Raw genomic sequence first — 26,812 nt, 5'->3', positions numbered from 1 at the left:
ACTTTGACTTGAGAAGAAGTAGATGACCTCAACAAACCAATCACAAGTAAAGAAACTGAATCAGTTATTAAAAAGCTCCCCAAAAAGAAAAGTCAAGGACCAGATGGCTACACATGTGAATTCTACCAAACATTCCGGAAAGAATCAGTACCAATCCTGCTCAAACTCTTCTAAAAAATTGAAGAGGAGGGAAAGATACCTAACTCATTCTATGAAGTCAACATCACCCTCATACCAAAGCCAGACAAAGATATTACAAAAAAAGAAAACTACAGACCAATCTCTCTAATGAATATAGATGCAAAAATCCTCAACAAAATTCTAGCAAATCAAATCCAGCAACACATTAAAAGAATGCTACATCATGACCAAGTAGGATTCATCCCAAGTATTCAAGGATAGTTCAACATAAAAAAATCAATTAATGTAATATACCATACCAACAAATCAAAGCAGAAAAATCACATGATCATCTCGATTGACGCAGAAAAGGCATTTGACAAAATTCAACATCTCTTCTGTTGAAAACACTTCAAAGGATAGGAATAGAAGATAACTTACTCCAAATGATATAGGGAATATATGAAAAATTCACAGCTAATATCGTTCTCAATGGGTAAAAACTGAAAACTTTCCCCCTAAGATCAGGAACAAGACAAGGATGTCCACTATTACCACTGTTATTCAACATCGTGTTGGAAGTTCTAGCCAGAGCAATTAGACAAGAAAAGGAAATACAAGGCATCAAAATTGGAAAGGAAGAAGTAAAACTCTCACCGTATGCAGATAGTATGATAACATATGTCAAAAACCCTGAAAAATCCACAGCAAAACTACTAGAGTTAATAAACGAGTACAGCAAAGTGGCAGGTTACAAGATCAACACTCAAAAATCTGTATTTTCCTATACACTAGTAATGAACAATCTGACGGGGAAGTCAAGAAACAAATTCCATTTACAAAAGAATAAAACATCTAGGAATAAATTTAACTAAAGAGACAAAAGATATATACAAAGAAAACTACAAGAAATTGTTAAAAGAAATCACAGAAGACCTAAATAGATGGAAGGGCATATTATGTTCATAGATTAGAAGACTGAATATAGTTAAAATTTCAATTCTACCTAAATTGATTTACACAGTCAATGTGATACCAATCAAAATCCCAACAACTTACTTTACAGAAATAGAAAAACCAATAAGCAAATTTATCTGGAAGGGCAAGGTGCCCCAAATAGCTAAAAGTATCCTGAGGGAAAAAAACGAAGTCGGAGGTCTCACGCTGCCTGACTTTAAGGCATATTATGAAGCTACAGTTGTCAAAACAACATTGTACAGGCATAAAGTTATACGGACGAATGGAACAGAATAGTATTCAGATACAAACCCTCTCATCTATGGACAATTGATCTTTGATAACGCAGTCAAGCCAACTCACCTGGGACAGAACAGTCTCTTCAATAAATGGTGCCTAGAGAACTGGATATCCATATGCAAAAGGATGAAAGAGGACCGATATCTCACATCCTATACAAAAGTTAACTCAAAATGGATCAAAGACCTAAACATTACATTTAAGACCATAAAACTGTTAGAAGAAAATGTAGGGAAATATCTTATAAATCTTATACTTGGAGGTGGTTTTATAGACCTTACACCTAAAGCAAGAATACTGAAAAAAGAAAGAAAGAAATAGGAATTCCTCAAAATTAAATACTTCTGCGCATCAAAGAACTTCATGAAGAAAGTAAAAAGACAGCCTACACAGTGGGAGACAATATTTGGAAACAACATATCAGATAAAGGTCTAGTATCCATAATTCATAAAGAGATTGTTCAACTCAACCACAAAAAGACAGCCAATCTAATTACAAGATGGCAAAAAGACTTGAACAGACACTTCTCAGAAGAGAATGATCATTAGTTAAGAACGTTTGCATTTGTTTATATTTTTTTAATTTAAAAATTAATAAAAAAATATTTCATTCAAAAATCAAGATTGTTTTTATGTAATATGCTGATTAAAAACTCTTTCAAAGAATTCTAAAATTTACCACTTAGAAAGGTTTTAAGTTTTTTATGATGGAAATAAAACATATATATAATGGGTAAAAAGTTTGAGATGAGGCATAATTCTTAAAATACCAGTATGTACGCAGGTACTTGTATAGCATGTGCTGCTAAACAGAGGCTTGTAGAAGTAAATTAATTAAACAGAGGTTTGGTAATATATTATAAACCTAAGAAGAAAAAATCCAAACTTTGTATTTTTGATAATTGTGCACTGATTTTTTTACATTAATATAGTTTATTATAGACATGAAGACTTGTGAAATTTCATTTCAGTCATTTCCTTCATGAGATGAAATCGTACTTTCTTCCATTTTTACATAAACCTGCCTCAATTCTAAATGGTCCTTCTTGACTTCCTTCTTCCACTATTTTTTCTTTTGTATTTTTCAAAGAAAAATTGCAGTTTTCAAATCCATAGTTCTCATTTTTGCATTGGATAACATTTTTCTCCTAAGAGGAGATACTCCTGTTCTTCAGCATTTTTTTTTTGATCAGTTCTTTTTTCCTTTAAAAGTTGTCAGCATTGATGTTTTCATTTTGTTTTTTCCAATTAGATTAGCTTACAACTGTACACTCACAGGAGACTGAATCTCCCTTTATCATTCCATCCTTTGACCACATGAACAGTGATGGCCATGTATATCTACACTGTACTTTTAGTGAGAAAAAAAAACTTATGTAATTTTCCTGAAGATTTAGTTGAACATATGGCAATTCATTTATATATACCAGTTTCTTAAAGAACACAAAATTCTTGGGACTCCTCTCTCCTGAAAATACTTAAGAGCCAGTTCAACTATGAAACAGCTTGAAAGTTCATTTATTTTTCATGAAATTACATGCCTGAAAAAATCTAAACTCTGTAGTTATGTACATTCAATGCCAGACTAAAGAGTGCCTGTAGCTTGGGGAGAAGCATAAATAATTAAGTTCTAGTTAAATCTTTATCTCATACATTTTCCTTCCAGCTAGTTATGTGATTTTGGCTGTTTGAGTTTTTGTTTATGTAGGGAAAAATTTGAAATTGATATTTGGGAAATTAAGGTTATAGATTGCTTTTGGCCTCTGAAATACTACAATGCATCATTTTTCACTTTAGCACTGGATTTGCTGGAAAGGAGGAGCAGTATATAGAAGGTAATTTTAAAATGAAAAAAACTCATTATAAATCAGTTTCCCTAATCTACATAAATGAATTAGAATGAAGTATATAGAAAAACATCTAAACTCACACAGGATTATCAGGAAACGTGGATAAATTCCATTAGTTGTATTTTTACGGTTTATGACTTTGCAGCAAACAGCAGTATGTGACATTTTTCATTTATTTATAAAAATATTTAGAAAATGTAATTTAATATTAGAAATAAAATACTTGAGCAAAAGATGCTTCAATTATTTTATGAAGGACAGTTAAACATCCAAAGTGTAAAGACAGATTTGTGTTTATTTTGTTTGACTAGTTTGCTGCTAATTATGTCTCCATTTAAGTATATGAAAGTTCTTTGATATTTTATTGTTGCCTTGTGTTTTTTAAATAGCCAATGCTTTTGAAAATCTGAGTGTGAACATTTTCAAAAGTTTTCAATGAAAGGTTTATATTTATGTATTTTAAGAATTACAGTAGTACCATTTTAATTAGTCTGAATGTTTCCAGGCATTGAAATAAATCTTGGCTAAGATTTATTTTTCTTTCTGTGCAAACTTGAATCTTTGGCCTTATCTACTATATAAGTTCCTAGTTTATTGACTTTATTTTTTAGCCTAGGGAAAAACAGCTAATTATTACTTTAAAGTGTGTTAAAGACCCTAAATAGCAAGTTATTAAAAGTGGCAGCTGTGAGGAGAACTTTTCATGCAGTGGTAATTCTATAGCCAAGACCCTCGCCTTCAAGAACCCTGTTTTTGCATACCAGAGCACAGTGATGGACGTTTACTTGGAAAACATTCACAGAGATATTGGCATTTCACTCCCAAAAGTTTACTTTCTGAGTGTGAGGGTTCCCATTACATGTTGGACCTATAAGAGCCACAGGAATGTAATAACAAGGTGTAGGTTCCCTTACATGACGTCTACTCCAAAACATGATTCTATAATAACCTTGTGATTTGTGCCCATCTCTATTGTGTGCAGATTCTCATCTTGTTCTTTAAACACTCATCCTCTTCCTCAATTATGATGGCATAAAAGCTTGCAGCTAGGCCTATTTGGAACAATGGACATGTTTTGGTAATGGATGGTGGTGATGGTAGCATGACATTGTGAACATAATTAACAGCACTGAAATATACATCTGAATGTGGTTAGAAGGAGAAATATTACATTCTATATGTTAAAAGGATAAAAAAATTTTTAAATCCATGAAACTGCACTATACAGCAAACCCTAAGTAAAACCATGGGTTATCGTTAATATTACAGTTAAAAAATGTATTTGCACTAATTGTAACAAATGCACCACACCAATGCAAGGTGTTAATAGGGTGGTATATGGGAATCCTCTATCTTATGCATGATTTCCAGAAAGGAAACTCACAATGTCTCTAATAAACAATTTTTTAAAAAGCAAAAAAATAAGCATCATGTGTACAGACTGCTACAGTTGAACTGGTTAATTTATTAGAAGGTTTTCAGAGAATACGATTTTTTTCTATCCTTACATTATTTTCGCTCACTGTAGATCTACTGGCATTTTCTTTATCAGCCATTTTTGCTTTAAGTTTCAGGACTTTTGCCCCTTCTTGGACCTGATTGATGTTAGATGCCATTACTCTCCAGTCTTTACTGGATAATATCTGATCTTCCTCTTTGTATACAAAATGTGTTTTTCTTTCTAATAAGAAGTTCCTTGAGGTTTTGTTTTCTTTGTTCCTCAGAACCAAGTCCAGGTCCTCTGACTGGGCAGCAGGTGCAGGCAGCAAGGCTGCCTCCCTGTAATCTCACTTTTGATTTTTAAATGTTTTTAAGTCCACCTTTAAAAGAACGGATAATAGTGGTATATTTCACATCACTAAATTCTCACCTGCATGAGCTGGATAAGTAATTTACGAACATGGATAGATCTAAAGGAAAGAATGTCGAATAAAACAAGGCAAGATGCCAAATAATAGAGACTATAATACCATTCACTAAAAATTCAAAGCATGTAAAACAACACGTTTTATCTGGATATACACATCCATTGTAAACGTATAAAAATATAGCCCAGAAGGTAATGTTCTCTGAATGTTTCCTCGGAGAAAAGAAGGTACTTCCAACTGTATTAGTAATGTTCCATTTTTTTTTGTAAGTATCAAGCAAAAATATAAAAACTAAAATAAATGCTCTCTTTCCTGCTTTTAATTTTCTGGTACCTAATGTGTTTATAAACAATTTGATGAGAATCAATGCATGTAAACAAAAGCCAACAATTTGTGCCAAGGCTACTTTTATTTACTTAGCATTCCCTATAATTAGATAGAACACTATCGAAACAAAAGGTCCTTAATATTTTTGTTACCTAGCTTTACTCAGTTAATTCTCTATGGTAATAAACTAATTCTTTCATTCCCTTACTTGATAAAGATTTACTGATGGCCTACTAATTCATATATGGTAGGGTAAGAAGCAGAAATTCCTAACTACTCCAGTTTCTTCTCACAAAATGTACTCCGTAAGCAATAAGGCAGGTATATTTTTACTTCTCCCAGTCAGAATAGATGGGTGCAGAGAAGCACTTTTAGAAGATGACCATTAGAAAAGACACAGGTAATACAAAGGGAGTAAAAATAATAGCTGTCTAGAGTAAAGCTATTTGTCCAGTCTACAGATGTATAAATTCCATACAACACTGAGACTGCTCTGAAAGTTTCTGGCCCACAGTCTAGAAACTACAACTGAGCCAAGAAATTTCATACTTTGAATGGAAATTATGGCTTTCCGTGAATTGACTTCAATTAGTCCTTACCTTTGCAATCTTATATCTGGCAGAGTGATTTCTTCTATGTGAAATTTTTCAGCCAAAATAGCACTAACAACAGAAAATTTTTCTAGATGGAAATTACTGCATTCATGCTCTTTAATGTACAACTTTGTGTCAAATGTTCATCTGGGTTAAAGTTAGGTTCGAAACTGCTTCTGAAGGCCTATAAATTCTGATCCTGCTACCCTAATATCAAAGAAGAGATATAACCTGTGCTATTAATATTTCAGGATGGATAGCTATTTAATAGTTATATTATAAAATAAATATGAATCCAGAAGGAGATCTTCACTAGCCTGTGGCAGAGCTGTTCAATATTTTAGCAAAACTCTGGATTAAAATAAAAGACAGGCTAGTAAAATCTAATTATAAACTTATTTTTTTTTAGTAAATAATTTTCTGTAAGATAGCAGAGAGGGGTACCAAGGGACAAGAGAGGGGACAGGGAGAGAATGATGGGACTACAATCCTAAGGGGTGAGAAACTGAAGAGGGTCTTCCGGGTGTTTTGAAAAGAGAGGTGGGGAGATTCGGTAAGAGAGAATGGGGTGTGTAGGATTAGTAGGGATCCACCCTGAAGTGTTCAGTGCAGGGCAATGAACAAACTAGACAACTCAGATGAAATGGACAAATTCCCAGAAACACACAAACTATATATCTTGAATTAAGAAGAAATATTATTGAATTTATTTCAACAAATCAATTACAAGTGAAGAGATTCAATCAGTCATCAAAACTCTTCCATGAAGAAAAGCCCAGGACCAGACAGCTTCACAGGGGAATTTTATCAAACATTCCAAAAAGAACTAACAACAATCTTGCTCAAACTCTTTCAAAAAATAAGGAAAAAAGAATGCTACCTAATTCATTTTGTGAAGCTAGCATCACTCTAATGTCAAAACCGGATAAAGACGTTACAAGAAAGGAACACTACAGACCAATCTCCCTACTGAACACAGATGCAAAATTTCTCAACAAAATACTAGCAAATCAAATCCAACAACACATTAAAATAATTATACATCACAACCTAGTGGGGTTTATATCAGGAATACAAGAGTGGTTTAACACAAGAAAGCCAATCAAATGCAATATAGCACATTAACAAATCAAAAGGGAAAAATCACACAATCATACCAATTGATGCTGAAAAGCATTCAACAAAATTCAGCATCTTTGCCTGACAAAAACACTTCAAAGAGTGGGAATCAAAGGAAACTCTGTCAATATCATAAAGGTCATATATGAAAAACCCACAGCCAACACCAAAACTTAACTGTGAGAGATTGAAAGCATTTCACCTAAGATCAAGAACAAGACAAGGGGAGATTGAGGCAAAATGGCAGCTTAGTGAGGTATGGAATCAAGTTTGTCCCCCAGAGCAGCTAGTAAATAGGAACAGTACAGAACAACTGCTGGGGCAACATCAGTGGCTGAACACAGGGCATATACCAGTCTGGACAAGCTGGAACGGCTGTGTCCCCACACAAAACTGAAAGTTCCCCAAGCCACGGAGGCTGGCAATCCTCCCTTCATGGGCAAAGGAAAGAGACAACACTAAGAGCAGGGGCTTACAAGCTCCAATTGTGGAATTAATTAACAGATCCTGACTACTGAAAATAGGCCCCGAGCTCAGATATACCTGAAATAGGAGCTAAAGATATCAGAAGTTTTTGTCCCGGCAGGGAAGGAACAGGGCTGATGGGGGGGGGGGGGGGGGCAAAAAAAAATAGTCTTTTTGGATAGGACAGCACAAACTACTTGAAAAGGGCCAGACCCTAAAAATGGGAGGAGGGTTATACAGAGAGAGAGAGAGCCTGAAGATTCATAGAGCAAGGGACCAACTTAAGCTCTTGATTAACAAACCCAAGAAACAAGGGTCCTGCTCTAAAAAGGGTTTCTTTTTTCTTTTTGGCTTTATTCCTAGTACTTAACAGCACAATAGATATAACTGCACAGCTCATGCTCCAGCTGCCCCAGGCAAGGGCAGAATTAAGCACATGGCTGGTCAGGTGAAAGAAGTTAACTCCCTGGAGGCTGTGCCTTCCCGAGGAATGTGGTGGGGCCCAGCTCAGGTGGAATCCCTCCCTCAAGGAATTTTGACCTGAGGTACTGGAAAGCCCAAGCAATTAAAGCCAGCATACAACCTCTCCTCTGTCTCAACCATGCCTTCAGCAGGGAGTGTCTACTGAAATTAAAAGGACCAAATCACTTTATTCTGGTGGAAAGCAGCAGGCAGACAAGCACTACATACTGGGCAGGACAGGAAAAGCACAGAGTCTAGAGGCTTCTTAGGAAAGTCTGTCAACCTCCTATGTCTCACCCTCAGGGAAAACTGATCAGGTGACTCCTCCTGAGAGGAAGTCAGTTCACTCTGGGAAAATCTGACTAGGGTCTATAATATCTGAGCAGACGCCCTTCAAAAAAAGAAAAAAAGGCTCCATACAGGCAGGGAAAGAAACAGAAAAACAAGAACTGAAAAACTCTGATCAGTTAAACAAAACCTGCACTAGAAGTGGAGTTAATAAGCTCTACTGAATGAATCAGTCATCAAGTAGCTCCCCAAAAAGAAACGTCCAGGACCAGATGGCTTTACATGTGAATTTTACAAAATTTCAAAGAAAGAATTAGTACCAATCTTGCTCAAACTCTTCAAAACAAAACTGAAAAGGAGGGAAAGCTACCTCGATCATTCTATGAAGCCAACATCAACCTCATACCAAAGACAGACAAAGATACCACAAGAAAAAAAAATTACAGACCAATCTTTCAAATGAATACAGATGCAAAAATCCTCAACAAAATTCTTGCAAATTGAATCCAGCAGCACGTTAAAAGAATTACACACCATGACCAAATGGGATTTATTCCAGGTATGGAAGGATGGTTCAACATAAGAAAATCAATTAATGTAATACACCATATTAATAAATCAAAGCAGAAAACCACATGATATTCTTGACTGATGCAGAAAAGGCATTTGACAAAATTCAACATCCTTTCTTGTTTGAAAACACTTCAAAGGATAGGAAGAGTAGGGAATTTCCTCAACATGATAAAGGGAATATGTGAAAAACCCACAGCTAACAACATTCTCAATGGGGAAAGACAGAAAGCTTTCCCCTAAGATCAGGAACAAGACAAGGATGTCCACTATCACCACTGTTATTCAACATTGTGTTGGAAGTTCTAGTCAGGGCAATTAGACAAGAAAAAGAAATATAAGGCATCCAAATTGGAATGGAAGAAGTAAAACTCTCACTGTTCACAGATGATAGGATACTGTATGTCCCAACCCCCCACCCCCAAAAACAAACACAGGAAAGCTACTAGAGCTAATAAATGAGTACAGCAAAGTGGAGGGGACAAAATCAAAGATCAATATGCAAAAATCTGTAGTGTTTCTATACACCAGTAATGAGCGATCTGAGGGAAAATCGAGGAAAAAAGTCCATTTACAATTGCAACCAAAAGAATAAAATATTTAGGAATAAATTTAACTAAGGATACAAAAGACCTATACAAAGAAAACTACAAGAAATTGCTAAAAGAAATCACAGAAGACCTAAATAAATGGACAGCATACTGTGTCCATGGACTGGAAGACTAAATATAGTTCAGATGTCAATTCTACCTAAATTGATTTATAGATTTAATGCAATATCAATTAAAATTCCAAAACCTTACTTTGCAGAAATAGAAAAACCAATAACCAAATTTATCTGGAAAGGCAGGATGCCCTGAATAATAAAAATATCCTGAGAAAGAAAAATGAAGTCAGAGGTCTCACACTACCTGACTTTAATGTGTATTACAAAGCTACAATGGTCAAAACAGCATGGAACTGGCATAAAGATAAATATACTGACCAATGAAACTAACAGAGTGTTCAGATATAGACCACCTTATCTATGGACAACTGATCTTTGATAAGGCAGTCAAGCCAAATCACCTGGGACAGAACAGTCTCTTCAATAAATGATGCCTAGAGAACTGGATATCCACACGCAAAAGATGATCCATATCTCACACCCTATACAAAAATTAACTCCAAATGGATCAAAGACCTAAACATTAGAGCTAAGACCATAAAACTTTTGGAAGAAAAAGTAGGGAAATCTTATAAATCTTATAATAGGAGGTGGTTTCCTAGATTTTACACCCAAAGCACAAGCATTGAAGAAAGAAATAGTTAAATGGGAACTCCTCAAAATTAAACACTTTCGTGCATCAAAGAACTTGGTCAAGAAAGTAAAAAGACAGCATACACAATGGGAGACAATATTTGGAAACAATATATCAGATAAGGGTCTAGTATCCAGAATATATAAAGAGACTGTTCAACTCAACAACAAAAAGACAAACAACCCAACAGACCTGAGTCTGTTGTAGTGTAACAACATTTTTAAAAGGGAGAATTTCAATTCGAACCATTTCTTGTTCCCTGTGAATAAGAATTTTTCTATTTTTAGATTTTTATAAAATGAGGGTGATATGAAATCTTTATGAATCTGCATCATTAAATACACTTTAAAAGCTAAAAAAAAAAAATCCTTTGACGGCTTTCGGTTTTCATGACATTCAAAGAGGCAACAAAGTATTCAAAATTCTTCCTAACTTTTCTCTCTTTACATCAACTGTCTAAGATAAAAACCTGACTCATTATTCCCTATTTTTCTTCCTCTGTGCTTTGTTCATGTTCTTTCCCATGCCCAGAATGTTCATCCCTTCTCTTCATATCTGCCTTTTCAAATCACTCATCCTTCTGACCCTCAGTTTCTCATCTATAAAATGAAAATACCACCACCTCCATGCTGTCCCCACCTATAGCAATTTAATTATATACTCAAGTATGCCTATCTATAGTAGGCATTCAATAAACAATAGCAGTATTATTACTGCTATATTAATTTCAGAGTACCAGTTCCTTCAGAGCAAGAACCAGGACAAGGTTTCTCAATATTAATCCTTTTGACATATTGGGCCAGATAATTCTTTTTTTTTTTTTTTTTTTTGCATGGGCAGGTACCAGGAATCGAATTTGCCAGTATGGCAGGTGAGAATCCTGCCTTATGAGCCATCATAGCCCACCCCAGATAATTCTTTATTAAGGTAGACTGTCTAGGCAGTTTAGCAGCATCCCTGGCCTCTTCCACCCACCCACTTGATAACAGTAGTGCCCTCTCCTCCTGTAAGGATAACCAAAAATGTCATTATACATGGCCAAATGTCCCAAGGAGGGCAAAATTGCTCCCAGTTGACAACCACCATCTTAGACTTTATAATATCTGTTCCTTATACTTAATATATGCCCAATAAATGCTTACTGAATTAAATTATATCCTATTCAATTATTTTATTGAAACTCTTCAAAATAACACACTAAATATTGAGCGTGAGTTTTACCAAATAGACTCGAATTAAATATCTCAAAAGCACCATCCTTACTTTTTTAGTAAACTCCCAGGTTCCTTCAATTCCTTTTATATAAAAAGAGCTGTCTTCAAACTTCCAACCTTTTAAGACTTATCCAAATTAGTACTATAAGGTTAAAATTCTCTTCCTGTACTTACACTCTTACTACTCAGTATATGAGTATACTCATGAAACCTTAGACCACATAGGTGGAGAGAGCCCTGTATGTGAGAAATTCAAAAACACTTTTTGGTATAAAATAATAAAAATTCAAAAATAAAACAAACAGAAAATTATCAAAGGCTACTGATTTTAAATTTCACATTAAAAACGTGTCAGCAGAGGAGGAAGGTGAGATCATGGCAAAACAGAAAATTCCAGGTATCAGTCTCTCTACCAAAGCAACTATTGAACTTGTATGGAACTATCTGAATCAATTACTTTGAAACTTCAGAGTCAGCAGAACACTGTGCAGCACACAGGGAAGAACTGGAGGAAGAGACTGATAAATTGTTGTAAATATTGATGCATTTCACTGTCCATGCAGCTACCACCCTCCAACTCTCAACCATATGAAAGGCAGCAGTAGTGACTGAAGCAGGGTTCCTGCAGATGTTGGTCCAGGGTGGACTATAAGGACCCAGTCCCTCCAAAATCCTGAGGAGTATGATCTGATCACTGATCACTGCTTTTGATCACCAACTTCAGAACTTTGGGGGCGTGGGAAGCTCTGAGGGTGGCCAATGTTCTAAACTCCCTCAGGGAAAAGGCTCAGAGAGTCATAACGAGGTAGAACTTATATTTTTGTTATTGTTGTTCTTTTTTCCTTACATTCCCCCATTTGAAAGCAAAAATATTCTGGAAAAGTATTTTGGAAAAAAGAATTTTCCAAAATACTTCTCAATAACAACAACAAATACTAATAATCCAAAGGAATGGGAGAACTAGATTTTCAGAGTAATAACAATATTCGAAATGTCCAGTTGTCAAAAGATAGATCTCAAAAAAAATCACCAAAAAAAAACAAACAAACAGAAAGTATGGACCATTCAGAGGAAAAAAAGAACTTGCAAAAAAACATCCCTGAGAAAGCTCATTCAATGAAACTACTCATCAAAGACTTTAAATAAATTGTCTTAAATATATTCAATGAGCTGAAGAAATCCATATACAAAGAAGTAAAGGAATTCAGGAAAGTACTGAAAAAAATAAAAGGATCAAAACCATAAAAATGCACCAAACAGATATTTTGATAAAGTACAGTACTGTATTTGCCATATTACTTTGTAATACAGTACTATATAAAGTAGAGTAATTAAAATGAAAAACTCATTAAACAGATTCAATGGCAGATTTGAAAAGGAAGAAAGAATCAGTGAATTTTTAGATAAGAAAACTGAAATTATCCACCATGAGGAGAAGGAAAAAAAAATGGGGGAAAAAAAGAAGAGAGCCTGAGGGACCTGTGGGACACCATCAAGCCTACCAACATATGGATTAATCAAGTCCCAGGAGGACAACAGAGAGAAAGGGACAGAAAAAGTATACGAAGAAATAACAGCCAAAAACTTCACAAATCTGATGAGAGACGTGAATACACACATCCACAAAACTGAATCAACTCCAAGCAGGACAGACTCTGAGAGAGCTACAGCAAGACACATTACAGCAAACCTGTGAACATTCAAAGACAAAAAGGATTTTGAAAAGAGCAAGAAAGAAACCACTTATGGCACTTATTGCATACAATGGATTCCTCAGTAAGATTAACGGCGGATTTCTCATCAGAAACCAGACACAATAGAGGTCAGAAGATAATGAGATGGCATATTTAAAGTCCTTACAGAAAAGAACTGTCAACCAAGAATTCTATATCTGGCACAAGTATCTTTCCAAAAATGAAGAAGAAATTAGAATAGGTACAAATAGAAGTTGAAAGAGTTCCTTACCAGAAGACCTGCCCTACAGGAAATGCTAAAGGGAATCCTTTAGGCTAAAATAAAAGGATATCAGTAGCTCACAGCCAGAACAAGAAATAAGGAACATCAGTAAAGTTAACTACATAGGCAGACATAAAATCCTGCATTATTGTACTTTTAGCTTGTAACTGCTTTCCCCCACACCATATATGAGTTGACAGGTAAATGTGTAAACTAACATTTTAAATCTATTTTAATGGGTATTTTGTATATGAAAATGTAATCTGAGACTTCCGGGACAAGATGGCGGCTAAACAACGTGCACTTTTTAGTTTGTCCTCCAGAACAACTACTAAATAACCAGAAACAGTACAGACAGCTCCTGGGGCCACATCAGTGACCAGACACACAGGGTACCCCAGTCTGGTCCAACTGGACCGGCTACGAGCACCCCGACGAACCGTGGGTTACCAAAGCTGCGGCGGCCAGCGCCCCTCCCCCACAGGCCGCTTCCCAGAGGGGAAAGGAAAGGACTCTACCAGCAGCAGTGACTGGGCACAACCAAACGCCAATTGTGGAACTAATTAACAAATTCTGACTACTAAAAATAGGCCCCCAGCTTAGGTGAACCTGATCAAAGCGGAGGTTGCTCATTTTTGCCCCGGCGCCAAGGGGAGAGGATTGACAGATAAAGGGGGGGAAAAAAAGAAGGAAACAAAGGTTTTTGTGGCTGTGTATATACAAAGGCTTGACTGCTTCTGGATACAGCAGCAGGACTTTTCAGGCTGCAACTGCCCCAGGTATAGGCAGAAGTGAGCTCTTATGGGGGATTGTCTGGAGCCTGTGCCTTCCACAGGGGAAGGGTGAAGCCCCACCCAGGTGGAATCCCTCCATCAAGGAATTCAGACACCAGGACTTGGTAATTTGAAGCCATTAAAACCAGCCTACAACCTCTCCTCTGTCTCCACCATGTGCCCAGCAGGGAGAGTCTGCCAAAGTTAAAGGTACCACATCATCTTATGCTGGTGGGACCTGCAGTCAGATAAGCGCCACACACAGGGCAGGATAAGAAAAACAGAGTCCAGAGACTTCACAGGAAAGTCTTTAAACCTGCTGGGTCTCACCCTCAGGGAACACCAACGCAGGTGACTCTTTCCTCCTGATAGGAGGCCAGTTTGGTCTGGGAAAATCTGGCTGGGGTATATAATATCTAAGCAGACCCTCCTAAGTGTGTGTAGGGGGGAAGGCACCACACAAGCAGGACAAGAAACAAGAAAACAAGAACTGAAAAATTCTCCTCTGTTAAACAAAACTTAAGCTAAAGGGTCCAGATAAAGCTGAATGGAATGTCAAAGAACAGATAGACAACAAATTCATCCAGCAAGAAAACCCTAGATAAAAGAAGTGAAAGCAATCTCCAAAACAAACTAATTAAGGTAATTAAACACCTAGACACCAGCAAAAAATAACAAATCACACTAGGAAAATTGAAGATATGGCCCAGTCAAAGGAACAAACCAACAATTCAAATGACATACAGGAGCTGAAACATTTAATTCAGAATGTACGAACGAACAGTCATGGAAAACCTCATCAAAACCAAATCAATGAATTGAGGGAGGATATAAAGAAGGAAAGGAAAGAACAAAAAGAAGAAACTGAAAGTCTGAAAAAACAAATCACAGAACTTATGGAAATGAAAGACAGTAGAAGAGATGAAAAAAACAATGGAAACCTACAATGGTAGATTTCGAGAGACAGAACATAGGATTTCTGAACTGGAGGACGGAACATCTGAAATCCGACAAGAAACAGAAACTATAGGGAAAAAATGGAAAAATATGAGTAGGGACTCAGGGAATTCAAAGACAATATGAAGCGCATGAATATACGTGTTGTGGGTGTCCCAGAAGGAGAAGAGAAGGGAAAAGGAGGAGAAAAACTAATGGAGGAAATTATCACTGAAAATTTCCCAACTCTTATGAAAGTCTTAAAATTACAGATCCAAGAAGTGCAGCGTACCCCAAAGAGAATAGATCCAAATAGACATACTCCAAGACATTTAATAATCAGAATGTCAGAGGTCAAAGAGAAAGAGAAGATCTTGAAAGCAGCAAGAGAAAAGCAATCAATCACATACAAGGGAAGCCCAATAAGACTATGCGCAGATCTCTCAGCAGAAACCATGGAGGCAAGAAGACAGTGGGATAATATATTTAAATTATTAAAAGAGAAAAACTGCCAACCAAGAATTCTATATCCAGCAAAAATTGTCCTTCAAAAATGAGGGAGAAATTAAAACATTTTCAGACAAAAAAAATCACTGACAGAATAGGTAACCAAGAGACCAGCTCTGCAAGAAATACTAAAGGGAACACTAGAGACAGATACAAAGACAGAAGAGAGAGGTGTGGAGAAGAGTGTAGAAAGGAAGACTATGAGTAAAGGTAAAAAGAAGGAAAATTAGATATGACATATAAAATCCAGAAGGCAAAATAGCAGAAGAGAATACTACCCATGCAGTAATAACACTGAATGTTAATGGATTAAACTCTCCAATCAAAAGACATAGTCTGGCAGAATGGATTAAGAAACAGGACCCATCTACATGCTGTCTCTACTCAAAGAACACGAGGCCAAGGACACAAATGGACATTTACACACCAATGTTTATAGCAGCATTATTAACAATTACCAAGAGATGGAAACAGCCAAAATGTCCATCAACAGACAGTTGGCTAAACAAACTGTGACATTTACATAAGATGGAATATTATGCAGCTGTAAGACAGAATAAAGTTATGAAGTATGTAACAACATGAATGGACATTATGCTGAGTGTGATTAGCCAGAAACAAAAGGACAAATACTGTATGGTCTCACTGATATGAACCGACATTAGTGAATAAACTTGGAATATTTCCTTGGTAACAGAGACCATCAGGAGATAGAAATAGGGTAAGATACTGGGTAACTGGAGCTGAAGGGATACAGATTGTGCAACAGGACTGAATATAAAAACAGAAATGGACAGCACAATACTACCTAACTGTAATGTAATTATGTTAAAACACTGAATAAAGCTGCATGTGAGAATGATAGAGGGAGGAGGGCTGGGGACATAACTGAAATCAGAAAGAAAGATAGATGGCAAAGATCAAGATGGTATAATCTAGGAATGCCTAGAGTGTATAATAATAGTGAAATGTACAATGTACAAATTTTAAAAATGTTTTTGCATGAGGAAGAACAAAGGAATGTCATTATTGCAGGGTGCTGAAAACAGATGGTACTTAATAGTTTAAAACTTCAACTAATGTGTGAGACTAAAGCAAAAAATGTTTATTTGGTACAAATCTATACTTTCACTAGTGCATCTCCTAATATAACTTATGTAGATAGTTGATTGAACACCTTAAGTACATGGAACTTGGTATAGGACATGAGATTTTGTTGGTTTGTCCAAGTGATGCCATGATGAATCCCAGAGCGATTTGATCAGTGAGCGGAAAAGTATTTGCAAAGTCCCCTTCGGGGAATGGTGAGAACGGGGGAAAACTCAACTTTCCCAAGTTGAATTCTTGATATTCTCACAAGCAGTGGGGACAACCAAAGCTATAGGCTGAGCCCCCAGTCTTGGGGTTTGTTCATATGAAACTTAACCCCACAGGGGATAGGTCAAGTCTACTTAAAATTAAGCTTAAGAGTCACCCCCAAGAGAACCTGTTCTGTTGCTCAGATATGGCCTCTCTCCAGCCAACACAGTAAGCAGACTCACCACCCTTCCCCTGTCTACGTGGGACATGACTACCAGGGGAATGGACCTTCCTGGCAACGTGGGACAGAGATCCTGGAATGAGCTGAGACTCAGCATCAAGGGACTGAGAAAAACCCTAGAATGAGCTGAGAATTAGCATCAAGGGATTGAGAGAACCTTCTCGACCAAAGGGGGAAGAGTGAAATGAGACTAAGTGTCAATGGCTGAGAGATTCCAAACAGAGTTGAGAAGTTATCCTGGAGGTTATTCTTATGCATTAAGTACATATCACCTTGTTGTTCAAGATGTAGCGGAGAGGCTGGAGGGAACTGCCTGAAAATGTAGAGCTGTGTTCCAGTAGCCATGTTTCTTGATGATGACTGAACAATGATATAGCTTTCACAATGAGACTCTGTGAATGTGAAAACCTTGTGTCTGATGCTCCTCCTTTTAGCTACTATATCAACAGAAGAGTAGAACATACGGAGTAAAAATAAATAATATGGGAAACAAATGTTAAAATAAATTTAGTTTGAAATGCTAGTGGTAAATGAAAGCGAGGGGTAAGGGGTATGGTATGTATAATCTTTTTTTCTCTGTTATCATTTTATTTCTTGTTCTGTTGTCTTTTTATTTCTTTTTCTAAATTGATGCAAATGTTCTAAGAAATGATGAATATGCAACTATGTGATGATATTAAGAATTACTGATTGTACATGTAGATTGGAATGATTTCTAATTGTTTTGTTAATTCTTTTTTTAATTAATAAAAAAAAATATGGTCTAATTCAAAAAAAAAAAGAATTACTGATTGTATATGTAGAATGGAATGATATCTTAATGTTTTGTTTGTTAATTTTTTTAATTAATAAAAAAAGTTTAAAAAAGATGTAATCTGAGACAATGACAATACAAAGGGGGAGGGATGGGGATATACAGAAGTAGAAAATCTGCATGCTTGTCAAACTAGGTCATTATTAGATTAAAATGTTCATGGTAATTACAAAGGTAACCATTAAGAAAATAACTAAAATATATAAAGTAAATGAAAGAAGGTAATCAAAGTGGCATGTTATAAAAAACCAACTAGGGAGTGCAAGAGTAGTTCAGCTGTAGAATTCTTGCCTGCCCAGGTTCGACTCCCAGCCCATGCACTTCCCAAAACAAATAAGTAAGCAAACAACAAAAAAACAAACAAAACAAAACAAAAATTCAACAAAAGGCACTGTAAAACAGGATACTCAGATGGAAAAAGAATGAAATGTGACCTCCACCATATAACATATAAAAAAAAGGCAACTAAGTTTTTTTAAAGAAATCAGAGTAACTAAGGAACAAAAATATATAAAATAAACAGAAAAGAAATGGTTGAATGACCAAAATAAATTCTTCTTTCTTAGTTATTATTTCAAATATCAGTGGACTAAACTCTCCTATTGAAAGTCGGCAAATGACAGACTGGATGAAAAAACATGATCCATTTATGTGTGGTTTACAGGAAATGCACTGTTATGGAGTTCTCTGTGTGAGGTTTGTATTATTTTTACAACTGTCTTTTAAATTTGAAATTACTTCAAAATAAAAAGTTAAAAAATATCTATGGAAAATACACAAGGAAGTTATAAATAGGAAAACAGTAAAACACAAAAGAATATATCCACTTTAGTTCTGTTAACTCAAATAAAGGTACTAGAGTATTAGGGTACTTAATATGTCCTATACAAAACTTTTAAAATGCCATCAACATAATTAGATGATTGTGGTAGCTTGGAGCTATGTACCCCAGAAAAACATGTTCTTAAACTTAATTCATTTTTGTGGGTATGAACCATTGTAAAGAGGACCTTTTGGTGAGGTTACTTCAGTTAAGGTGTGAGCTAACTGAATCAGGATGGGCCTTACTCCTATTACTGAAAGCCTTATAGGGAAGGTCACAAAGAACAGCCTGGAGAGGCCATCATATGCACTGTATCATGACAGATAAGCCAAAGACCAAGGATTGCTGGCAGCTAGCACTAGAACATCAGTCTTCTGGGAGCAAGCATTTCCTGATGATTCCTTGACTTTGGACTTCTCCTAGCCTCAAAACCATGAGCCACTAAATCCCTACTGTTTAAGCCATGTATGGTATTTGACTTAACAGCCAGGAAACTAAAACGATTAACAGAGAAAACAGCTTAATTAAGATCTGTAAAAAATACCAATTAACATTTCCTATAAAGAAAAAAACCCGTATTTCTACGTGCTGCTTTACAACTGTTGTGTACCTCACAAAAGCCATGTTCTTTAATTCTGACTCAAAATTGCTGGTTGGGATCTTTTTGATTAAGTTGTTTCCATGCAAACGTGACCTACTCAACTGTGAGTGAGACCTTCTGATTAGGTGGTTTCCATGGAGATGTATTTCCACCCATTCAAGATGGTCTTAATTCAACTACTGGAGTCCTTTAGGAGGAATCATTTTGGAAAAAGCTTCAACACCTACACAGCCAGAGATCTTTGGATATGAAGAAAGAAAATGCCCCCTGGAAGCCTTTTGAAATGACAGGTCTGGAGAGAAAGCTAGCAGATGTCAACATGTGCCTTCCCAACTGACAAAGGTGTCCTGGATACATTGGCCTTTCTTGAACCAGTATGTCATTATCTGGATGCCTTAGTTTGGACATTTTTATAGCCTTAGAACTGTAAACTTGCAACTTAATAAATTCCCTTTTTAAAAGCCATTCCATTTCTGGTGTATTGCATTCCAGCAGCTTTAGCAAACAAACATACTATAAAAATGATAAATGGTTAAGCATGGTCAATTTCTAGTCACATCTAGTAGAAAAAATTATGGCAGACACCATGACAGCAGAGAGAAAGAGAGAGAGGAAGAGAAGAGAGAACATGATAAAGTTCTAATAATGGTTCAAACAGGCTGATGGTAATTTTCACCCTAAAAGTCTCATTTCTGAACAATACGGAGGGGTAATTAAATGGCAGGGCATCAGTATTATGAGGTAGCCATTACAAATACTTACGTAGACCATGTAAAAACTTGGAAAAAAAAATGGTCACCATATTCAAATGAGAATCATTCTAAGAAAAATTGTCAATCTTCTTTTTTTTTCACCAAATTATAATACTGATGACTATAAAAACAATCAAAGTCTAGTCATCTAAATAATGCCCCCACTGGCTAGGGGTTGGTTTGCCACATGATCCTGAAACCCCATTGCTCAGAATATACCTGGAAGAACAGAGTGTGGAGACACAAATGGACATTTGCACACTTGTGTTTATGGTGGCAGTGTTCCTGATCCACAATGAATGGGGGTGGTTTAAGAACACAACGATTAAGGAATGGAAAGGGGAACTATGGTGTATACATACAATGGACTACTGAGCGGCCACAGGGAAGAATGAAGTTGTAAGGCATGCAACTAGGTGAATGAATCTTAACAGCTGTATGTTGAATGAAATGTCAGGAAAAAAAGACAAATATTCTCATGCCTCAATCATATGGACTAACTATAATATAAAAACTACTCAGTGAACTAAAGTCGCAAGCACGGGTTATCAGGTTGGGGCTTATTGTAAAGTGTCCTAGACTATAAGCTCTTACAGCAGTCACATACATAAATTCTGAGGTACTGAGCTGTTTGTATATAACATGGTCTTTCCCAGAAACTTTGGGTACTTATGTGACACCTGAGACTCAGAAATAGAGCCCTGAAGCTGTGAAAGTGAACAATACCTCATACAGGAACTGTTTAAAAAGCTGAAGAAGGGATCAGACTTCAACTAGATATATGAATGAAGCTGATAAGGATAGGACTAAGGTATACTAGAAGTTTGGGTAAAGGATGATATCCATATTTTAAAACCTCAACTTCTAGATGAGACTAAAAAGGTAAGATGTTTATTTGGTGCAAAATTTATATTTTGTTAGTGCATTTCCTAATTTAACTTTTATGATCAGTTTAGTTTGACACCGTAAGTACACAGAATCTTGAATAGGGAGATTTTATTGGCTTGTACAGATTGGTAGGATACCCCAACAAATCCCAGAGTGATTTGGGCAGTGAAGAAAGTATTTGTGGTGTTCCCTTGGGAGAATGGGGAGAAGGGGGGAGGTGTTCAACTTTCCCATCTGGAGAATTTCTGATATTCTCGCAAGCAGTGGGGCCAACCAAATCAATAGACCAAGCCCCCAATGTTGGGGTTCGCCCTTATGAAACTTATTCCTGCAAAGGATGGGCTAAGTCTACTTAAAATTATGTCACCCCCAGAGAACCTCTTTTGTTGCTCAGATGTGGCCTTTCTCTCTCTAAGCCAACTCTGCATGTGAACTCACTGCCTTCCCTCTTATGTGGGACACAACGCCCAGGGATATAAATTTCCCTGGCAATGTGAATCAGAAAGCCTAGGATAAGCCAGGACTCACCATCAAGACACTGAGAAAACCTTCTTGACCAAAACAGGGAAGAGAGAAATGAGACAAAATCAAGTTTCAGTGGCTGAGAGATTTCAGAGTTGAGAGGTTATCCTGGAGGTTATTCTTATGCATTATATAGATATCCCTTTTTACTTTATGGTGTATTGGAAAGGCTACAGATAAGTACCTGAAACTGTTGAGCTGTGTTCCAGTAGCCTAGATTCTTGAAGAGGAATGTATAAAGATATGTTTACAATGCGACTATGTGATTGTGAGAACCTTGTGTTTGATGCTCCTTATACTGAGGGTATGGACAGATGAGTAAAAAACATGGATAAAAATAAATAAATGAATAATAGGGGGGAAAGGAGTAAAATAAACTGGGTAGATGGAAATACATGTAGTCAATGAGAGGGAGGGGTAAGGTGTATGGTATGCGTGAGTTTTTGGTTTTTTAATTTCTTTTTTCTGGAGTGACGCAAATGTTCTAAAAAGTGATCACTGTGATGAATACACAATTATGTGATGCTATTGTGAGACACCGATTGTGCACCATGTATAGAAAAAAGGCATGTGACAATTTTTCTAATTAAAAAAAATAAAAATAATAATGTCTCCACTAAAACTATTAGAAATGTCTCCTCCTAGATTTTAGAAATAGCTAAGAGCAATAGAAAAATGGCCTCTTTACTTCATGTCACATATAGTGCTTTATTTTTACCATATTACTTATTTCAGGACTATGCTAAACCCTGAGAATACAGAGACTAATTTAACAAAGGCACACTTGAATGTTCCAATCAAGTATGGATTAGGTACCATAAAAATTGGAGGGAGTGGAAGCACTGTTCAAGTCTCCACCCCTATCCTTTTCTTTTTGAATGATTAGTCTTTCATGTTCTACTCTATTACCAATTCTTTGATTTTCAAGAAATACCTAATTTGAAAATCAGTGACCCTCTGAAAACCCTTTCCCTTGACAAGTTACCTAACTTCCAAACCTCAATGCCATATTAGATTTCCTCCTGACTTTCCATATTCCACTAGTTACCAAATTCTACTGCTCTGCCTTCATCACTTCGCCTCATTTCATATCTCTTCTACATATCTACCTAAATTGAGGCTTTTATTTAGGTCATCTCAGTATTCACTTGCATCTTGTTTCTAGGCAGTGACAGCTTCACACCTCAACCACTTCTCTGCTTCTTTTAAATTTTCCAGCATCTCAGGACTTTGCTCAGCTCAGGATAACTAGCAGTTGTCCAATCAGGCATTTTCAGGGGTAATCTCAATCAGTGAAGGTCAAGAGTAGGTGGTTACTCTCTTTCCCACCCCCAAATTCCCCTTCACATGATACGATAATTCTGAGACAGTTCTACAAAAATCTCCACAGGATTAAGCCCCCCAGGTGGCTCTTAACCTTCCCCTAATCACTTTACCCACATCTTCACTTGTGTTTCTGCAATTCCACCTGCATGCATATCCTTATCCTTGAGGTATACACTTGAGAGGACTTCAAAGAAACCACAAGGGCCACAAAACTGATGTTGCTATCCTAAGGATAGTCAAATGGTCTTCTCTTCTTGATAACAATTACAGCCCATTTTGCTTTCAGATGATTCACATTCCTCTCATTATCAAACACCTTCAATGAGATCTTTCATAATTTGGCCCTTCTTTATCTTCTCACTAATTTACATAAACCATGCATTATTATCAGCCAAATTGTTCTAATGATGCTTTAACTTCCCAGGAACTCCATAATCTCTTCATATTAGAAATGTCTTATCATACCAATCTGTTGAAAACTTTTCAGAAGCTCACTCCTCTCAAATGCCATCTCCACTAAGCCCCAACCACAAGCAGCATCTTCCTCACCTAAATTCCTTAAGAAATCCATAACCCTCAGAAGGCACTTACTGTAGTTTTGTAAAATATTACATATGTTGACCTCAAGCTTGACTATAAAGCATCTCAACAATAGAAACCATGTTTCATTCTTTTTATTTCCAAAGGGTCTTGTCCAGGTAAACTCACATTGTTCTATTTATATTTAGCCTTCTAAAGTTACTTCTAGAAAGGACATTTATTTTGAAACACATGTTGTTTCTTAAATACTCATTCTCATTAATATATACATACTACATTGTACATAACTCATGATGCTCTTTAAAGACAGTTAAAAGAAACAAAATGTACTCATCTCAGACTCTCTGCAGCTCTTCTACTTACCAAGCTGCTCCTGAAATCTCTTGCACTTTAAAATAATATTTAAAAATGTTTTAAACACTAAAGAAATAGAGCTGCTAATTCTTTTTTAAAAATGACTACATTTAACATACGTTTGTTTTTTTAACCAATAATCTTTCACCATTTTATGTATTTCATTTTCTTGTGAGGAGCCCAGGGTCTGTTATAGTTCACAATATCTTAATCTGAATCTCATTTTATTTCAAAGACAGCTTCAACAAGATTTTAGGCTTTAGAGAAATTCTGATCCTTACACAATCGCAAAATGCTGTCACAAGGAAAGACATTACTTTAACATAATTAACTCAGAGGACTGGCAAGAGGATCAAATATGACTGCATATGTGAAAGGTCACTGGAAATTCTACTAGCAATACATAACTATGAGTTATTTCCTTAACTCTGAATTTCAGGTATTTGAAAGCATCTATTTAGCACAATCTAAAGCCTTTAAACTGCTCTGTTATATAAAAAGGACTTGCTTGTTCATAAATTATAAACAATTCAGAATGGACAGAAAAAAGTGAAAGTTATCAATAAACCAGACCAAAAACAAGAAGCAGCTATCCTTAATAGACTATATACCTCTTACACACAATAGGAGCTCAAATACTTTATTTCTGGGGTATTTTTTCATACTGTTCTTTTATTTTCAATCCTGGCAAAGTAAATGAAATAACTAAAGCTCCCAGCACACTGTAACTACTATTATTTTTTCTTAAAATTAGCAGTCTTTAAAGAAAGTCTTTACTAAAAGTATTTGCAAGATTGGGGGAATGGTGAGAAAGGGGGAAAATTCAACTTTCCTAAGTTGAATTCTTGATATTCTCACAAGCAGTGGGGACAACCAAAGCAATAGGCTAAGCCCCCAATTTGAGGGGTTGTTCATATGAAACTTAACCCCACAAAGGATAGGTCAAGCCTACTTCAAATTAGGCCTAGGAGTCACCCCCAAGAGAACCTCTTTTGTTGCTCAGATGTGGCCTCTTTCTCTCCAGCTAACACAAGTAAACTCACTTCCCTCCCCCTGTCTACATGGGACATGACTCCTAGGGGGGTAAACCTTCCTGGCAACGTGGGACAGAAATCCTAGAATGAGCTGAGACAGCATCAAGGGATTGAGAAAACCTTCTCCACCAAAAGGAGGAAGAGCAAAACAAGACAAAATAAAGTGTCCATGGCTGAGAGATTCCAGAATCGAGAGATTATCCTGGAGGTTATTCTTATGCATTAAATAAATATCACCTTGTTAGTCAAGATGTAATGGAGAGGCTGGAAGGAACTGTCTGAAAATGTAGAGCTGTGTTCCAGTAGCCATGTTTCTTGAAGATGCTTGTATAATGACACAGCTTTCACAATGTGACTGTGTGATTGTGAAAACCTTTTGTCTGATGGTCATTTATCTACTTTATCAACAGATGAGTAAAACATATGGAATAAAAATAAATAATAGGGGGAACAAATGTTAAAATAAATTTAGATTGAAATGCTAGTGATCAGTGAACAGGAGGGGTAAGGGGTATGGTATGTATGAAATTTTTTCTGTTGTCTTTCTATTTCTTTTTTCTGAATTGATGCAAACGTTCTAACAGATGACCATGATGATAAATAAGCAACTACGTGATGCTATTGTGAATTACTGATTATATATGTAGAACAGAATGATCATAAGAATGTGTTTGCTTGTTATTTTTTAATTAAAAAATTAAAAAAGAAAAAAGAAAATTAAAAAAGAAAGTCTTTACTAATCCCCTTATTTATAGTAAGAATATGAACTGACAATATTTATAAATTCGAAAAAAATAACCTCTTATGATAATCCGATTTAGTGAAAACTTTCCAGATTACACAGTTGCCCTGTCTCAACCAGAATCAGAATTGGAACAGCCTCATTACTTTCCAAAACAAAAATTTTAAGATGAACTAATGTGATTAAACAAACTCATAGATTTATTTAGCAAGAATTCTCGGAATTCTTGTGATAAAATTCACCCTCAGTTTAGAGTCTATGTTCCTGCCATAATTTCACCATCTGGCTCAATTTTCCAGGCCTAATACTGATCATAGGAGAATGTGGACGCCCAAAACAGTTAAGTTTAAAACACCTAGAATAATCTCATCCAAAGCTCAGTTTACACCCAGTAGATATTCAAATGAATAGCGTTTTGGAATTGGAAAACATTTAACAGTAACGGTCTGGGAAACCACACACCATGGAAATTTGACCCAAACAAAAGGTGCGATAAGGGTAATCTTTGCAACAGTCAGGATCAAACACTGGTAAAAGAAAATTAATTTCCAGGGACGATGACACCTAGGCTTTCCCGTTCATAACCATGAATAACGGGGCCGCTGGGACCACATCGGGACGGAGACCCCGATTGCGCCGCAAAGCGAAACCTGAACCAGAGTTGGCGCGTCCAACGGCTTTCAGTAGTCTAAGCCCACCAAGAGGGGCCAGCGACCCTGGGGGGCCGGGACGAGACTCGGCAAAGAGTAGAGCCCTTCTTCGGCACTCGCCTCACCCTTCCCGCTTCCCAGGAGAGCGCCCCTAGGAACCCTTCCCCAAATCATCGACTGACACGGGTGCTCCGCCGACCACGGCTTATCCCAGCAACACAGGACTAAGAAGCCGAGGCCTCCGTCTGGCTTGCGCGACCACCATCACCCCCGGACCAAGAAAAAGAAGCCGGATAACCCGCGCGCGGGAGAGAGAGCAGAGACCGGCCCCCTGAGGCGAGCGAGACGCCCTTCGGCCCCGCGCCCCTCCCAACAGCGCCGCGCTCACCTCCACGGCCTTCCCCTCAGGCCCTGCCAGCGCGTCCAACGGTGACCTGAGGCCGCCCCTCCGCAAGCACTTTTCTTCCCCTGGCCTCGAAGTGGAGCGGTGTCGAGCCCCGAGGGCCGAAAAACCGCTTCGCGGCGCCACCCGCGGGATCCCCTCCGCCCGAACCAGCCACTTCCCGCAACAGCCGCGACTCCTTCCGGTGCCCGGCGGTCGCCACAGGCGTCTGGGGCGT

General features: G+C 36.9%; 1 protein-coding gene across 4 annotated transcripts in view; it reads right to left on the bottom strand.

Annotated features, from left to right (window-relative positions):
* USP33 (ubiquitin specific peptidase 33) overlaps positions 1-26,812 on the bottom strand; it is a 101,762-nt gene extending 74,950 nt beyond the window's left edge. For 2 of the 4 annotated variants that reach the window (XM_077120566.1, XM_077120567.1), the window contains exon 1: positions 26,581-26,812. The gene's annotated coding sequence lies outside the window, so the exon portion shown is untranslated. The remainder of the gene's footprint in view (positions 1-26,580) is intronic. The other 2 variants (XM_077120561.1, XM_077120563.1) reach the window with 1 other exon arrangement.

The sequence above is a fragment of the Tamandua tetradactyla genome, chromosome 11 (genome assembly GCF_023851605.1).
Source record: "Tamandua tetradactyla isolate mTamTet1 chromosome 11, mTamTet1.pri, whole genome shotgun sequence".
NCBI lineage: Eukaryota > Metazoa > Chordata > Mammalia > Pilosa > Myrmecophagidae > Tamandua > Tamandua tetradactyla.
This window is presented reverse-complemented; position numbering and strand designations above follow the sequence as displayed.